General features: G+C 35.7%; 1 protein-coding gene across 1 annotated transcript in view; it reads left to right on the top strand.

The window, feature by feature from the left end:
* csmd3b (CUB and Sushi multiple domains 3b) overlaps positions 1–19,051 on the top strand; it is a 536,357-nt gene that overhangs the window by 214,883 nt on the left and 302,423 nt on the right. The gene's annotated exons all lie outside the window — the stretch shown is intronic.

The following is a 19,051-nucleotide window of genomic DNA, read 5'->3' on the forward strand; positions in this document are numbered from 1 at the left end:
ATGCTTTGTTTCATCCTAAAGTAGAGTTCTTGTGCTGTATGTGATGGAAATATATTCTGTGTAGGTGGATGCAAATTTGGATATACATTAATGCCAAAAGGCTCTAAAGATATATAGGTGTGTGGAGACAGTGAGCTTAAAAGATTAGGTTTGTTTATAGGAAAATAGCAGGAACCTTTTAATAAGCAAGGTTGTAGTGATAAGCTTCAGTGCATTTAAGTTGATTTTTGCTGCTTTATTTTCTTTACTGCTCAATTTCCAAACAAAATATGTCCTTTTTTAGTAGAAAAAGTAAAAAGGCTTACCTTAGTTGTGGAATTTAGGTTATCCCACTGAGATCAGGTTCAATTTAATTCAGCCTCACTAGTTTATAAAAATCAGATAACTGATGTATTTGTTTATTTCTTGTTTAGTGATTAAGATGTCAGAACACACAGATCTTAAAACGTGTCATACTTCAGTTCAGCACATGCATTACATTGTTATTTTTCTTATTCTGATTAATGCCTATCCTCAGCAGTCATCAGGTGAAAGGCAGGGTACAAAAGCATTTAATGGGGAAAAGTGTATTGTGCAAAGACAGTCAAATTCTAATAATGTAATAATGACTTACCAAGTTGAACAAAGTCTTTTGACTTTACACATGAAAGGAAAATATAGCATCTCTGGGGGCTAATTGAGTTTGCAGCTTAACCCAGGTGATTTATTTTTGTGGTAAAAAAAAAAAAAGAGTCTGGCTGAACTATTTTGCCGCAGTCATGTTATTAAATTAAACTTTGTCAGCCTTAATCACCCAAAATAATAAACTATGAAAGAAAACTACTTTACCTGGAGATGTCAAAGCTTTCACTTTGGACTTCAGTCTTTTCAGGATGTACATTAACTAAGCAAAGGGGACATTTTCTTTTTAAATAAACACAGGTATAGGTTTTTTTGTGAGAGTTTATAAGTATTACCAGCCACATTATAAACTATTGTTGTTTTCTTTCTCCTGTCAGTGATTCTTTCAAAGGAGACCAAGCTGTGGTTTATTGGCTAAGATCTAATCTTTTGTGTTTGGCTGGCAGAGCTTACCTGTCTCATGTACTGTAGACAGAAAGAGGAAACAATAATTATTAATAATAATTAGCATCTTGCACTTGCTCACTATTTTCAATATTTTTTGGGGGGAATAAACACAGGCTGTATTTCAAGACATTTCATGAACAAATGCATGAAAATATATAATTTAACCTGGAAAAAAAAATCTCAGTCAATGGGTCCTTCGGTGAGACACTTCACCTGCACTACCTACTGTTTGTATGGTAGTACCTACTGTATGTAATGCAGTATGACTGCTGTCACTGTGCCCCGGGGCAGCTGTGGCTCTGATGCAGCTTGCCACTTGTGTGTGAATGTGTGAATGAGTAAGTGTACCATAAATAGCTTTGGTGTGTTCTGATTTGAAAAGAGGTTATATCAATTAAGGCCATTCAGTATGGCACTTCCCAAAAAAAAAAAAAAAGATTATTTTAACCTGTCAAACTGACAATGTACACCAGACGTTTTTAAACTTTTCTAAAACCCTTTTGTAATTTGTACTATCTGTCAGAGAAAGGTTTTGTGGAACTGTGAAGCAACAGTGGAAATGCAACAAAACTTTACAATTTTTACCAAAAAATGTTCTTGAGTAAACTCTTGATTGATTGATTGACTTGAATGATCTCACAGTGGAGAAATGTCCTCGTTACATCAGCTCAAATAGTCAAAGGAGAGGAAGGTGCCAAAGAAAGAAAAAGGTTTGTGGGATATATACAAAATATACAGTGCGTCTACATATGACAGTTTTATTTTTTTTTGTACGATTATTATACAGGAATACTGGGAAGGCTAACCCCTCCCTATACATTTTGTTAAATATTAGGTCAAATTTGAATTGTTAAACTCCATTAATGTAGTCATTAAACGGCATTAAATGTGCAACATAATGTGCTTCATTTCATGAGTGCAGTATATAGTGCATTAATCACCTGTTGAGCCCTCGGCTCTGGACCTGTAGGGCACTGCCAGTCAGGCTCTACATGAAATCCCTGTTGAGGTTTTTTAACCTCTGTGCTTTGATGCAAGTAGTGAGAAAGTAGGGCCCTGATTGGATAACACAAAATTCTGTCACTTCAGGCTAAACCCCTTATGGGCAGGTCTTGAGGCTGGCTGCTGATTGGTAGAAAAAGCTAAAAGATTTTTGGCTGACAGAGGCCAGACAGAGCAGCATTTTTCCTTGGGAGACTCAGAGTAGAGAGGAGGGGAAAAAAGTCCTCATCCTTGAGTCACATTAGTCTTATTGTGCTGAACTCTTGCTGTGGTTTCTGGAGTTTATTATTGCAGAGGGCTTCACAACAGTTATTTTTATGTTCATTGTTCAACAGTTCTCTGTGCCAGGATTCTCGTTGTGCCACAGCAGGTGTGTTTTATCCTTTTTTCTGTAACTGGAGAGAAGAGTGATCAAAGTGATGGATTATAATATAGAATTTTTAAGATAGCAAGAGCATGATGTACATTTTCCAGCATCTTAGATAAAAAGAAATGCACATTTAAGAGAACTAAATAGAAAAGCAATCAACATTAAAGAAAAATATAGTTTCTGACTGGCGTGTCTTTTAAATTTTCTCTGTGCCAGCATCCAGAAGTGGATTTTCCACAGTGAATATACAAACATAGTTAAAAACTTAATACGGTTTATGTTTCTAATTTTATACCACATACCTTCTAATTATTAAAGACATTTCTCAGTTGAATCGTGTGTTTGAAAAATCTTTATACTGCCAGAGTCTCATTTCTCTTGATACCTTTTACAAGATGTCTTAGATCAAGCTCATTAAACAAGGCAGCAAAAACGCATCCACATTAGTCTGGGTAGCTGAGAAATTAACAAATTGTACAAGTTCTTACACAGAGGATTACTGGCATATGGCCAAGATTCCCGAATTTATATTAGGATAAGAAAGTTGGCCAGCATTCATCATCCAAAATCTTTTGTTTCTTTTTGTATCTGGTGCTTCATGATTATCTACACAAATGAGACTATATTTTTTCTCAACCCAGACAGACTAACATTACTGTAATTTGACTTGACTTACTTTTTCCATTTTGAAAAGGTGTTAAATGTGAATATATGACTCTCTTATTATTATATGGAATGCTGTATGGTTCAGTCAATCTCTTGTATGTGATATAGCGTGTGACATAATCATGCAAGATGTGCAGTTCAGGTGAAGCATGTACAGAGAGCGGTCATGCTCTAGTTCAGCTCCGTGTTTAGCAATAAATGAGGAGAAAACTGTGAAACACTGCTCTGCTCATTTTTCACTACATAGTTAAATCTGCTGCAAGTCTGATGAACGACTTAACAAAAGTCCCCACCTTGAAACTGTGATACTCAGTAACATCACATGAGTGTCACCTAAGTATAAAGTTTTTATAGTTTTCTGTCTGAGAAGCTAATCAGGTTCAGAGAGAAAAGTTGAGATTTTGTGCAGATAAACCATAATCTGTATTGAACAGGACGTCCATTTTGTTCAGGGGAACTTTTTAGATTTCCCCTAAATCCTTTAGGATGATTTTAAATGACTTAGATTTTAGTAAACCAAAATTATTTGTTTCAAATTTTCCCTGAACATTTCTGTACTGTTCACATTAATCAGCAAATTGGTACTTTCAAAGCATCATTTGAACAATCTAAAAAAGCTCTATGCTTTATGTATATAACTTCTGTTACTTAACTTTATCTAGCCTGTATGACTGACACATATAACCTGCCATGCCACAGGCATAAACCATGCATTAAACATGCATGCTTTATACATATTTAATCCACACACACACAGCCGTCACGCTCTCTCTCTCTCTCTCTCACACACACACACACACATTTTGTGTCACAATATCCTTGTGGGGACCTTCCTTTGACTTTTCTTTCATTTCCCACTCATTTCTATGCCCTAACCCCTAACCATAAGCAACACATCCCTAAACCTAACCTAAACTCAATTCATACCTTAGTTCTAATCCTAACCCTTATCCCAAGAAAAGAACCTTTCCTCATGGTGGCTAGTAGTTGGTCCCCACAAGTACCTATAATTCCTGAAAATGTAGCAGATTTCTTAGGAATTGTTACACCAATTTTGCGAAAACATGGTCACACTCAGACATGTTTGTATATATTCACATTGACTTATAGCTATCTTAGTTACTGCATTTATACCTAACTGTGATTTGTACCCTAACATTAACAATTATCAGTATATTACTAACCTTAACCTAAAGTTAATTCACTCCAACATTAAAAATTGGGGTTTGCTGAATTACGACCAGCCTTTGGTCCCCACAAAGCCATATGATGTGGGTCTTTGTACAACTTTAATGCGAATACAACCTGAATGTCATAATTTAGTTTCTAAGCCACAAGAGAAATAAATAAAATAAGGTGTTATGTTCTAAAAGACAAGTTTATCTTCAATGTGATTGTAACAGTCTGGAACTAAATCAATAGTTAAACCATAGTATCCTGATTTGGAATGATTGTCAGAGCCTTTTTTAAATACTAGCACTGAAGAATACTTTTTCATACCAGTATGCCTAAGGTTTAATTAGTAGTAGGTTTGTGTGGATTATGTTGTTAATATCATTGGTCAGAGCTTTGTGTTTCTCATTTTCCAAAAATGCTTTCCAAAAATCTGCAAAAGTATTAAATATGTGCAACCTACCTGTAAACAGATCATCGCTTCTTCATTGTTAGGTAAGGCATTCACCTAAAACAGTTATTGGCTATAGAGGTCAGAGACTATAAAGAACAGAGAGCGGACATTTTTACCTTCTTCATGTAGATTAAATTGCAAATATATTAATGAATAATGAATTATAATTTAAGCACAGCATGTAATTTAAAGAGACAAGATTAATGAATCACATATTCGCAGAGGGAAACACAGAAAGAGAGAAAGCCCATTACTGGTACTATAGCTAAAAGCACCGTAGCTCCAGCATTTGATTGCATGACTGAATAATTGATCGAAAGCTATTACTGTTGGTATGAATGCCTCTAGGTGTCAGCATGCACAACCACAAACGGTATACGACTTTATAATGTGTATGTGGTTATCTTCTGTGTTTGTGTCTGTGTGATGTGTAATTGACAAGGGGTGTAAATGGTTGTGGATCTGTGGTTCTGAGTTGAGAGAACAAATTAGTAGCTTAGCTCCTTTTAGCCACTCTGACAGAAAGACAGAGACATTAGTAATCCAGCACTGACAAGTTGCCATTTGCTTTTCTTTCCTTTCCATTCCCTCCCTCCCCTCTTCTTTCCTTCTGTAGCCCCAAAAATACTGTTTACTGCTTCACTATTGCCAGTTTTTAGTCGATTTCTGATGTGTACCAATAGGTCACGGCGAGGAGAAAAAACACATTCTATCATATTTTTTTTTCATGTTTTTTCAAAAGATTTATATTTTATGATGCATGGAAACAAACTGATAATTGTTTTCACAATAATTAGACCATTCTTTTTATCACTGTACTCCTGAAATAGCACATTATATTCAATTCTTATCTTCTGTTGATTATTTCGTCTTCATTTATATAGATTACAAAATTATCAATTAAAAGTTTTGGAATATCATTTAGCAAACTCAGGATGTCTGACTTGGGAGGAGTTATACAGACATAAAGTTGTAATTCTTGTAACAATAATGAAGTCAAGTTTTATTTTTGTTATGAATTTAATGATCTTAGCTTTCTAGTAGTGTATGAAACCTAGAAAACTAATGTTATTTTTTTCAATCTGTAAAGTTTGAGTAAATTCTGTGGAAGTTAAGAGCATTAGTACATGTTAGCTGGAAATCATATAACATATGATGAATATATTGAACTAGTAATAAGGCAACACCGGAGAGGTATTTACTCAAATTTGCCTTACATTGACCTGCTTACAATCCTGTAGCTATCTCCTCTTCAAGTTTTTGCATTCAATCCAAACAGTAAAGCAACATATACTTTTTACAGTAAATAAATGATAACAAGATTCTGAGTGATATTTGGTGTAATTTTAAGATTAGTGAATGAGCTGGCTCCCACTATGGCTAAGTGTACAAACTAAATGTTTAATGTACTGTAGATGAAATATGATTGCTTCCAGAGGGGAATATCTGAACAAACTTAGAGTGTACTAGCACATAGTAGTCAGTAATAAAATATACCTAATTATTTATTTTATCACCTATAAGTTATTTATTTATTTGATATTATTGAATACTTTTATTATTAGCTCTTATAGTAATATCATTCAAGGGTTGATTACATGTTGAATGAGGCATCAGTAGGTTTCATTTGAATTATGTATTTAAACATCATTGTTCATTATTCCAACTCTGGATTAAGCACTTTTGCCTATCATTTAATAAACATCTATTTACTGGTTCAAGAGATTTATATTAAGATCAAAGACTACTTACCCTTACTGTAAATAAAAAATATTTTGCCAATGCAATTAATAGATATACAGTATGTGCTATAGTTCTGTCCCAGGCATTATTTTGACAATTTAAGGCTCATTACTTTATTGAAATCTTGCATTTGTGTCCATAATTGTCTCTTTGGCACCCTCCTCGGGTTAAAAATGGGTTACTGCATCTGTTTTTTTCCTTAGCAAGGGATGTGACCTCAACAAGGGAGAACCGACATAAGTAGACCTACCCTGAGCAGCTGTCCTCTGCTCATGCTTGTCCCACCCATGGCGGTTAATTTAGGGACAGAAAGATTTTGTGACTTTCTTATAACGTAAATGGAAAGCAAAACCCACTTTTCATCATAATAACAGTTTTAACTGTACCAAAAACCGACTGAAAACAAGTCTGCTTCTGTATGAAATGGTCTGAGGCTGCTTTGATGCGTCAGGGCATAATAAATTATTATAACTAATTTTGACCTTGTTATAAGGATTATTATCCAAAGTAGGTCGTTTTACAAATGGTTAAAATGAAGACTAAATATTTTTGAAGTGGCCTTAACAAGGTACCCGCTAAACTCCAGTGGACGTGCTGCGGCACACCAATGTGGTAGAATTAAACATTTGACCAATTCTCAAAAGAGAAGTGGGTCAGACTTCACTCAATGAGACATAAAAGACTCTCTGTGAATGACTGACGCTGTTGTTAACACAGTGTGTAATACAAACCGTTAGTGTTAAATACCTTTTCTTCCACTGCAACTCCTGCTGACTGCTGTAACTTTGAATCAGATTACAGCAGTTCTCCTTTGGTTTATCTAATCTTATTTAGAAGAGGAATTGGATTACTAAAGAGAAAATAGGTCATATTCAATACTGTAAATCAATCTGCATCTGTTAGACTGCTTTCTCATTTGCGTAGAAGTTCTCTACATAACCAACTCTAAGTTACTTCTCAGATTTATAAGCAAAATACACTAGGATGTCGTGGGAGTGTATGTGTGTCCTCTAGAAGCTGGGTTTGGATGGCGGTCACTTTCAGCAGTACTTCATTACTTGCTTGAAAATGCTTTTTTAAAACCCACCATAAAACTTTCTTAAGAGTATTCCCCACTTCATCCTTTGTCAACATTATTTTCTATATCTTTAATTTTGATTTCACAGTAGGTCAGAGCAAAATATGGCCCCTAACAGAATTTTGGGAGGCAAATGTAAACAAAACTCCTGGGGATTTTGCTTTAGAGGTGTGCAAGTGACTTAATTTCAACAAATTTGAAAAAAACCTGTGCCATTTACCTCACTTAATTTCTCATTTTGGCGTCACTCTAGCAACAGAATTCACATTTAGTGTGAAGGTAACTTAAAGGCCACAGTTAGGCTGTAGAAATTGGTTAGAAATCAATGGAAGTCTTTGGAAAGGCCCCAGAAATATAGACAGACGTATTTTGCATTGGTGTTTGTGTGTGGGGTTTTAAATCTTATGAGACTCAAATCAAATATCTGTGCATTTCTGTATATAAAAAGGAGCTTCTCCAATAACTCTGTGAGAATTAACAGAAGAGTGCGAGCTTGTTTGTCATGGGATGCTCTAAACAAATGTGAGAGAGCAAAGCAAAGGTGTAGAAGAATAGAGATGAGGGGGAGGCACAGTGGAGTTTCTGGATACTTTTGCCACTAAAAAGTAATAATCTGCAATTATGAAACTTGAAATGAGACTTGCTAAGAAATGCAAATTACATGATTATGAATGATTGTGTGTTTATAGCCTATAGAAATTAGGAACACTTGGGCCTGGGAACATGGATTTTGCATTTTTAGAGATGTGCTTGTAGGTGATTCAGCTCCGATAATTCTTCCAGTCAAATCAAATACTTGATTTTTTTTTCTACTCTATCATTAAATATAAAACTGAAGATCCTGTTGTGCCCTAAAGAAATGCAGAATGTAGCATTGCGCTGTTTCCTCATTTTATTATCAGAAACAAAAGAGAGTTTAGCAAACTTCTAATCATGACATATGTGAATAAGGTAGAAACAGGGCAATTATATTTTGCCAAAGCAGTTTAAGCTAACTGGACCAATTTTTGTTGCCAAATACAAATAATTGAGTTTTTAAGGTTCTGAAACAATTACAGGTTAATTACTTTTTTTTATTGAATATACTAATGAGTACAAAGAAACAAATCACCTTAGTTCTCTCATTTATCTACATTAATTAGCTATTTTTTTTTTTTTTCAGATTTACTCAGAAAATTGATAACTTTTCTGTTTACATGCAGGGTACCCTTAGATGGAGATCAAGCATACACTTCACTGGAGCCGTGAAAGTATGCCGCGTTATCTTTTATACAGATTTTGGCATTGTCCCAAAACCCCATATCTAGAAGGCTGGTGTCTGGTAACTTTTAGATGGGTCACTTGCCTTACATGACTGAATCAAAACACTAAACAGTTGACTAACATGCAGTCAAGCTCAACAGAGCTCTGCTAATTTAGTAATTTTTAAGTCAGATTTATTAAAGCCAACATATAAAAGTTGCACAAAAGGGCATACGTTTGGAACAAATTATACTTTTGTGGGTTACAAGATGGGCATTCATGACTTAGACCTATTTGCCAAGGCCAATCCCACAAATTCTCAAGTAAATTGAGACCTCATGAATGTGTAGACAGAGCCAACACCTCAAACTTGTTGAGCTCCTTAAACACTCTCTTGATTGATTTTAGTTTTCACTGGATAACTTTTGTGCTGAAAGACAACATTGCGGTTTCCGCACTGACTGATCTGTGGTCAAGCAGTCACTGAATCATATAATAGAATTAGATATACCCCTTTCTTGTACAGTATAACAGATAGGGGATTCAGTTATGTCAGTGACAGAGCAAATACCAGCAGTAAGCAGTGTCCATTATAATGTCTAGCAGCAGCTGTTTTCTCCCTACACCTGCATTGTGCTAACGGGGCATTCCATAGGACAGAGTTACTCTATCTAATAGGCTAATCCAACCACCTCCTTTAAGCTGCAGATTGCATACTGCTCCAACATATCACACCATTCAAGATGGATGACGCCACAACAAAGTCAAAGCCCTTCAGGATCCCTCTGCACTCTAAAAGATCTCAGTCTCCCCAACAGGTAGAATCTATTGTTATGTCTTGTAATAATTTGGCATAAGTCAGTGGTCTGGGAGCTGGTTTTACAGTCTGGTGAGCAGGTGAATCAGATGGAGGCTGATTAGAAACAGGCCAGAGCCTACGGATGGGTTGAATCCTGAATCAATCCAGCAGTAGTGCCAGGATTAAGTTCACCATCTCAGTATCAGTTTCCTCAATGCCCTCTGGCATAAGTGTGGTGGATCTGCGCCTGCACATATCCAACACCAGTTTGTTTATTTTCCCCACATTTGTATCCACTGTTTGTACTCTTAGTAACCCTCATCTGTGATGTGGTCAACTATGGTCGACACGCTTATATATATATATATATATATATATATATATATATATATATATATATATATATATATATATATATATATATATATATATATATATATATATATATATATATATTTATATATATATCTGTCCTGCTTGCTATATAGATATGCAACGTGCGACTACAAAACTGTTTCCGTGTGATTCAATTTTTTTTTTCTTTTCATATTTCCCCCCAAAAGCATTTTACTTGTAACTGCAACTCCCTTCCTGTCAGATCTGTGAAATTGTAGCTGAAATACTGCATAGTCTGACTAAAAGAGACATGGGGTCTATCTCAGTTGGACTTACGCAAGCCCCCTTGCAGAAAATATATCAGGTTTGAACATCCTCATTGACTTCAATGAGCGCTAAATGCCACAACCTCATCTAACGCGATTTTCTATTGGATCAGTCCCAAAATCGGATTCAATGTGTTCACGGCTTAACTGTTTTTTCGCTGGTTCACTTAAAACAACGTTACTACTGAATTGTGGTGCTTTATATGGTTGTCCCCACATTTCTCTAAATGCATAATATGGGCTTTCTTTTCCAAAATTGTGAGAAAATATTTTTTATTTTTGTAATTTTTCTAATCAACTAAACTAAGAGGAACTTGTTTCAAATGATTTTTTTCAAGCTTTAGATTGTCCAACTGACTCACAGAAAGAGTGAGAAACATGCCGGCTTGACATACTGTGGGCTTCTATTTATATATCTGAGTGTGTGTTTACTGTGCTGTGCGAGCAAGTCCAACTGAGCTTTGATTAATGAAACTGTTTACGCAGGTATCCCCATGCCTGGGAGATAAACAGACACATACTCTGACTTTGCAACATGCTTACCCCCTTTCTAGTGCTGGGTTTAAGCTGGGCTGTCATATTAAGACACAATGCACAAGCTAGACACTAAAACATGCCCAATCGCATTGCTTAAGTGTCCTTTTCATAAGTACCACAATTTAGAATTATCGTGATCCCATCTTAAAATGTAAGCTTTGCCATCTTTTCAGGTCAGAGAGCAGCTTGTTTAGAGATAATGCATTGCCCTCTAGGCCTAAATAAAATGATTACACAAACTGTTTATTTGGGTATTATTGTGACTTGAAAAGCACTCCTGTACGATTAAAGGGCTTTTTCACATCAACTTAAACCTACTTCAATGTAATACCTCAATTTAAGAGAAACGTTGTTAATGAGCATGCTATTCATTACAGTAAAGAAAAAAACAAATACTTTTTCATAAAAATAAAGAAACGGAGCCATTACAATTTAAGTGTGTCAATTTGTGGTGGAGAAGGACTAAAACAGCAATGTGCATGTGGGAAAAATTGTATTTTTAATGGAAAGGGATTAACTTATATGACATGGATGGAACCTGGGTGACAGTAACAGGATGTAAATAGAGGACCAGATAGTGAGGGAAAACAAAATTGACTTGAGGACAACAAGGATTAACAGGAGAGTACAATTAACTGAAACACTGACAGGTTTGGATGGTGACATTACATCAACTTAAGGGTGTATACCAGATTTCATACTGCAGTCTGAGATAAATAGAAAAAAAACAAAAAAACAAGGTGAAGTCAGTTAAGACAGCAACTGTGAGATTGCTCTGTATGGGCACCAACGACGATGGTCTACAATCCCACAGAGAACATGTTTACAGCCACTTGCGTGGCTGTAAACATATCAAATATTACACTAGTGGAATAATATTATAAAAAATAAATAAATAAAAAATACATAGGCTTTTTTTTCTCCCTTGATTCAATAAAACATGGCCATGCACAAAGCACAGTTATGTTATATTTTCCTCTGCTTTTATTTTGCTACAATTTGAGATGATGTGCTCCGTAAAAATATCTTTGGATTATCAGTGTTATTCTTTTATAAATTATCAGTACTTCCTTCTACGTGACTTTGAACGTCGTCATTTTTTACACCCACAGTCACACTGCAATTAGGACATACAATCTGCTATTTTTAATGAGTGGAACCAAATCGGTTTGCCCACTTATCATTTGTACAACAATCTCTGCAGATCACCCACAACACGCCCCTTTATTGAAAATACTAAAATAAAGAATTCTATGTGCCAAATTTTGTGTCTTATTTAGAATCTTTCAAGATCAGACCCTTTCTGTCCATGGTGAAGAAATGAAAGGGAATGTTGCTTTAGAGGACTGGAAAAATTAATCAATTAAAGAATACATAAATACATAATAAATAATTAAATTACTTAATTAATAAAGGAAAAAATAGACAGACACATATGTCTTAAAAAACTGCATTATATTATCCAAAATTGGCTAATGTGTTATACAGTGCAGCACAATATGCTTGGAATACTTGATGTGTGAAAAGATGAAATTAACCTGAATATCTTATTTTATGATAGTAGCTTTTCTTTTAGAATGTTTTTGTTTCTCTGTCCCCTCTCTTTTCTCACACATACACAAAACTCATCAGAGTTCCTCATGGTCTCATTATTCTCCCACTAATGGTTCCCTATGGAGTTAAAACTCTGCTGGTCAAAGCCTAGGCTATTTGTACGTACTCGAGCAAGAAGAGTGTGACATTTATTTGTCCATTTTCTGTTCTGCCTTTCTTATTTACCCCCATCTGCTATTACGCATATTACTACCACTGTCTCATATTTTTTTAAAAAATACACACACTTACTGTACAATACAGTTACTTTCTGAACACTTGACCCTTATCTTTGGAAGTTGGTAAACTGATTTATTGCCTTCTTCTGATCTTATGTCTGTTCTGTTACTTAAACAGAAGTTGATAGGCTTCCAAACTTACAAGGAACTTGGATATACTTAAATCTACTAGAAAGTGTATCATAAGAAAATAATTAGCAGTATAGGTTGATAATATGTTTCATTTTTAATGTGTAACAACCCTCATTACAAAGGGTAGTATGTCTTGTGTGACTGCGTTGTTCAGCTTTAATATATTTATATCCCATTCCAGGAGCAATGTTATATATATTATTTAATCAGATAATATTTGGAATGTCATATAACTTTTGTGAACATATGCCCTAGTGGCTGTGTTACAACAGCAAATAAAAGTGAATCAAGCTGAAACCATTGTCAAACAGATCATTTTGCGCACATATAGAATGAATTCACCACAACTTCCATTCAGGATATACAGTAAGACTAGTAACAAAATAAGCTGGATCTTAATCAAATATATTTCAGTTAAAAAGCCTTCACTAAACTAGTGAAAATTAACTAAACTAAACTACTGTAAGTAAGTAAGATAAGGCTTGCTCTAGCTTTATAAATAACTGTTCAAAACATGTTGGTTTGACTTTACTCACACTTGTCACAGAACAAGTGTGTGTAAAGCAGGACAGTTGCTTTATCCTCAAAGCAAAGTGTGTGTGTGTGTGTGCCTTTTGATACTGTCATGGTGGGAGGAGTTGTCTTGAAAAGACAGCTGCAGAGCCAAACTTCATCTTCTATTCCACCTAACTTGGTTAATGTAAAGCATAGACATGGGTTCCCAATGTCTAGAATTACTGTCATGGTTTAAGGCACAAGACAAGACTATATTAAGCTAAGTTTATTAATTCCTTATTTGTAGTTTCCATCGCTGTAGATGGCAACAAAGCCCTTTTTTTGTCCTCATTGTACAATTTTAGAAAGTATAGCCATATATTGCAGCTAAATTATTATGTTAACACTGGACTAGTAAGTATAACATCACTTACTAGTCATATTTTCGTCATCAAAGATGCATGTTTAGCTTGTCAGTTCTTGTTATTGTCATGAAAAAAAAAGGACCGTCAAAAAATAATTTTGTCATCGTTGACTAAAAAGAAAGCTGAACTTTTCTCAATGTGTCCCAAAGGCAAAAGCTGGGTGACTGCTGTTCTTTAGCATCAGATTCTCCTCAGGTTCTGCTCCAGGATTCTATGTTCCAAAGTATCTTTGTAGAAATAAAATATACTCTTGTTTTGACTTAAGATTTAAAAGTAACAACATATTGCAGAGCCAACAAGAATGTATTATTGTTTCAATTCTTTCTGCATCCTGGTACCTCGTAATCATGCATGAGCCTGCTGTCTAAATGGGCTGAGTAGACAGATGTGAAAGAGAGGTAGAAATGGGCAGAGGAATAAAGTGATTTTAATGCAAGCTGTTACTTTATACTCGGCTTTTCCAGAATCACAGTTAAGTTCAACAGCAACAACATCACAGATGTCTTGTCATGAGAAATTTCCCTAATCAGAATCTCTGCAAGTATGTTGGAGGTCCTGTTCATGACCAAGGGGAAAATGGAGCTGATTGGTACAACTTACACTGTAATGCAGATACTGCACCTGTCTGTTGTGGTGAAGAGAGTGCTAAGCAAAAAGGCAGAGCCTCTAATTTCCTTCCGTTGTTCCTACCCTGGTCTATGGTCATGAAAGTGGGTCAAGACCCACTGAGAACAGGATGTCCCAGGACACGGTGGAGAGTCTATATCCATGGGCTGGCCCTGAAATGCTTGTCCCCCAGAGGACGTAAAGGTGGTGTCCACAGAAATGAAAGCCTAGATGTCTCTGCTGAGACAAGCGCTTCTGTCATCTGGTCCCAGGCAAATTGTAAAACTATGAATAACAGTATGAGTATGAGAATATGCAGTAGAGATGTTAGCTAACTGAGTGAAAAAAGGTAGGCTTTCAGCTGTTGCTGTAATGCACTTATCAGGAAGTTTATTTTTTTTGTTTTTAATTTGCATTTATCCAAAGGAAATGATTTAAGCTTATAACTTATGCCTGTTTGCATTTTGTACTATCATTATTTTTCTTTTTCGTTATGAATCTGCTAGGACACTTGAAGTAAGAGTTACTGTAGATCAGATGGGTTTTCAAACACACAGAGCTTTGACTTTACTGGAAGGCACTTCATGACAGTCAAGCTTTGTTTAGTAGCTCCATAAATTGTTGATATTAAGCTTTCTGTTTATGTCTCCCCATTTCACCCAGTGCTGGAATTCTATTTAGGCTCAAGGGGGACACACTAAGCACTATAGGACAGAACATTTTTCGGTCTCTTTATATAATTGTACATATGACTAATGTGACTTTAACACTTTTGTAAATAAATGCAAAGGCAAAAAGAGAATGTTTCCAATGCTCTTTGGGGTTTAGGGCAATCTTAAAATGGGACAAATCTAAAGAGCTAAACACAAGCTAAATTATTCTACGCTATTTTCAGTCCTTTGAAGATGCATTTTCTTACTTGATAATTGAACTTTGTTGATCTCCAATTGAAGAAATTTTCCACTGCATGTAACTCATCCCTTTGGGGAGCAGTGGGCTGCCATCGTGGGGCACCGGGGAGCAATCAGGGGTTAAGGGTCTTGCTCAGAGACCCAGAGTGACAGTCTGTGGGAGTGGGTTTTGAACTCACAACCTCAGGGTTCCAAGCTCTATTTACTCCCTAGAGGAGTGGCAGCCTAGTGGTTTGAGAAACAATTCTTCCCAAGCAACAATGAGAGGAGCTAGGCTGCCATACAAAAGAAATAGTGGTGAAGTGTTTAGTTCAAGAACCCAACTACTGAGACAGAGCTAGGGTTTGAACCAACGACCCTCGGATTCTAGGATCAACTCCTGCATCCCCAGCCATTGTCCTTTTTTGGATTTTGAAAGGGTTCTTTTGGAAAAGCTACTGTAAATTACATCAGACCTTTTTTTTTGAGTTCCAGGACCTCTAGAATGTAAAAAAAAAATCTGTAATAAAAACTCCTGTCACATCAACAATTTCTTTTTCTGTGCCATCTACTTACCTGTCTGTTTTATTTATACACACAGTCATGTGGTATTTAAAACATTGTTGAAGACAGAGCTCACAGTAATGAAACTCTGTCTCTACTCTCTGGCCCTCTCTTTCTCTCTCAGATCAATGTACAAGTCTTGTAGTGACACTTGAAGTACTCTTATCTCTCTCCTGCAGACCTGCTTTATTCTTGCTATGCTTCCTTCCTCTTTTGCTCCCCTCTTCCAAGCTCTTCCAACCCCTACTTTTTTTTTCGCACTAGAGAAATTGCATCTTTTCTCTCCCCTCTGCTGATGCTGAGGTTGGGAGCTTACCTTAACTTAACAAAACTTAGCCCTGTCATTTGAAGTTGGTTTACTCATCTCATATATAAATAGAAGAAGGAACCAAAATTGAAACTAAAAGACAGACTAAATTACATTAATTTTAACCATATTCTTGCATACATCGGTGCATCTCATATTTTGTATTGTAAATTCTGAAACTGGTTTATCGAAAAATAAAAGCAGGATAACTAATAACCTAGAGATATTTACTTTCCATTACTAACACCATATAGAACCTTTTTTGGTTTTTGCTAGTGGTTGTTCACTGCAACAATAATGTGTAATATTGGAGCCCAGTGTCTCTTATCCAGACACAGCAATATGTTTTCAGCTGTTTTTTTATGGTTTAGATATTTTGTTAGTTTAACATATCTGAATCAAATGAGTTGTTTAGTATAAGCCTAGTGAGGGGAAAATAGAGTGAATGGCCGATGGATACTGTAGGTCTATGTTCCTACCTTCACATATGGTCATGAAATCTGGATAATAAGGAAAAGATTCAGATCCTGGATACAAGCGGGCACGTCCCACCGAGAGGAAGCCCAGGGGACGACCCAGGACATGCTGGCAGGACTATGTCTCTCAGCTGGCCTCGGAGTGCCTCAGGCTCCCCGCAGCAGAGCTGGAAGAGGTGCCTGGGGAGAGGGAAGTGTGGGAGTCTCTGCTGAGATTGCTGCTCCCACGACCCAGGCCCAGATAAGTGGAGAGTACAAGTATGAGTACAAGTTTATTAAAAGACCTCAGTAGTGATCACACTATACTGTTTTTCAGTCATCAGTTGCATTTGTGTTTGCAGGGACACATCTAGCAGCATGTAGGACTGCAGCGGGACTTCAGCGGGATAAAGTAAAAATCTTGATTTATGGCACTGCCAAAAGTTTTTTTTTTCTAAAAAGACAGTTTATGTTAATTTTAAAGACAGATAAAGAATCTATGTGAAACCAGTTTGTAACAAACCTTTTTCATCACCAACTTTGTTGTATTAGCAGGTGGAAGGGCACAGTTTTCATATTAGAGTATACATCAAGCGATTAGACAGTAATTGAAGTAGTGTTAGGAGCATTTGAGTAAGGAGGAAATGTTAATGGGTTTATTGGTTAGGAAAATTATCTTATCCAACATTTACAGTAGTGCCAATTTAAAAATAAAATAAGTTTTAAAATTAAATCTCTAGGTTTGTGATTGTTCATCAAATAAACTATATGATATGAGACACTTTACCACTGAGACAAGCAAAGGGTTCTGAAAGTTAAATCAGGATACCTCAACGAGTGAACTGCTCTGAAATATAGTTGCTACTTTTTCTCTCATATTCCCAAGGTTCTTTCCTTCCTCAAAGTGTTGCATTAATTACCCCTTTATGAAAGACTCAAAATCAGAATTAAACTTTTACATTTTGAATCTATTAAAGGCAGAGCAAATGTATACAGTTTACCTGTACTGCCCATTCTGTACATGCATCTCAGGCAGCAGAAAAAGACTGCTTTGCCTTAAGTTTCAACAATATATATGCTTGGCTCCTGTATGAAGTTACAAGAGAGCAACAATTGAACAATTAAAGGTCTTAACTAGAAAAGTAGTGGTCTTTAATTTCATATGACCTACTATGCTGCAGGCTGTTTACATAATGTCCAGTCATAAATCCTACCATGCCCATTCAACCACAGTGACTGCTTTAATGAAAATAACAGGAACACATTTTATCATCCTTTACTTTATTGTTTCTTTTTAATTTAGTTTATATCTGACAGATCCCAGTGTAAAATGTAGTTGTAGTTTGTACTTTTAACATCACTTTTTTCTTTCTTTTCTATGTGCAAGAATAAACAAACACACAAATACAAACAATTTAATTGTCAAGCAGCTGTTAGCCATATAATAGTAAAAGCTTAGTCAGTTAACTTTTTGCTTCAAACCAGCAAAGTCTTTTATTAGTTTAACTTTATCAGTTTGTTACACCTTTTCTTTGAGCAGCCTAGGGTCCTTTTCAACTTGCCAAGACAATCCAAATAATAACTGCAGTGTACATTTTATGCCTAAAATGGTTTAGCAAACATTTTTAATTTCACAGCATCAATAAACCAGAAGATAAGCCAAAAGCCACACAAATACTGATTTCAGAACTGCAAATTATTTTTGTTTCTCAAAATCAAGTTCATTTGGAGTTATTAAGAGATGGTATTGTTGGTTTGCGAAATATTTGACTGGTACTGTATTTGTGCTGTAAAGACTTTTTAATTTTTTTTTATGAGGGTGGTACAAGGGTTTAAATGCTATAAGCACATAAGTATTTCACTAGTCTCAGAAACAGCTTTAAAATCCAACAAATTACATTTGATTAATTGGTGTGAAAGAGAAAAATGAATAATTTGTTTCATTTACAGTTTCTGACTGGGTGCAGGACATTGTTTTAGTGTCACGTAATAAGGTTTAGTCAAAGCTTTATATGAACTGTTCTTTCAATAACTGCAGTGTTATTCATTTAAACTGTATGTATCATGATTGCTTTTTCCCTTGTTAGTCTGCTGACACTGCAAAATGCACATAATGTATTGCACACCACAAATCCTCACACTCTCTAATGCATGCATACACAGACAGGGTGCAGGACACACAAAAATACTTTCTGTCACGCACCAACAACTTTACTGTAGAGAACCATGCAGACATGCAACACACACAACAGCACAACTCAGTGGTTGTGCAGTAGTCAGCAGAGTCTGATATAACTGCTAAAGTATTCAGGATGTTCATATTGTCTGAGTTTCATTGTGTGGATGTGTGTGTGCTTATGTGTGTGGGATTTCAGCCAAATGCCTTATCTTGTTGTTTCTCATTGCACTTATTTTCTTACATTATTAGTGGCTTCTAGTTTGACCTTCTTTCATATTAAACAAAATTTATTTTTAAAATCAGACTTGAAAAGCTCTTATTTCTTATATTTTGTTAAAATTAATTCAAAATTATTAGTGATTAAAATATTAA

This window comes from Cyprinodon tularosa, unplaced genomic scaffold (assembly GCF_016077235.1).
Source record: "Cyprinodon tularosa strain WSP-4 unplaced genomic scaffold, ASM1607723v1 ctg247, whole genome shotgun sequence".
NCBI classification, from domain to species: Eukaryota; Metazoa; Chordata; class Actinopteri; order Cyprinodontiformes; family Cyprinodontidae; genus Cyprinodon; species Cyprinodon tularosa.